We start from the raw sequence: 285 nt of genomic DNA on the forward strand, positions 1-285 counted from the left end.
TTTACTGCTTTTGCCTTTGTTGTCCGTTGGGATGTGAACAATTCTCCCTAACCTCTTAATTTCATGTGGCTTAGAATATAATGGAATAAAAGAATTTCATGTCTATCATGTCAAAGCTACCTAGTTTATGAAATAGTAGATTTCATTTTAGCTTTTAGAAATGAAATGAATATTGAAAAGTTTTTGATGATGAGTTCTTTTATTTTTTTAATTTTATATCTTAGGACAGGTCCATTAATGGGTTTTCTCATGTGGATTCGAAAAAGTAGTTGGGAAAAGGGGAAA

This window comes from Cryptomeria japonica, chromosome 5 (genome assembly GCF_030272615.1).
Source record: "Cryptomeria japonica chromosome 5, Sugi_1.0, whole genome shotgun sequence".
In the NCBI taxonomy this organism is placed as follows: domain Eukaryota; kingdom Viridiplantae; phylum Streptophyta; class Pinopsida; order Cupressales; family Cupressaceae; genus Cryptomeria; species Cryptomeria japonica.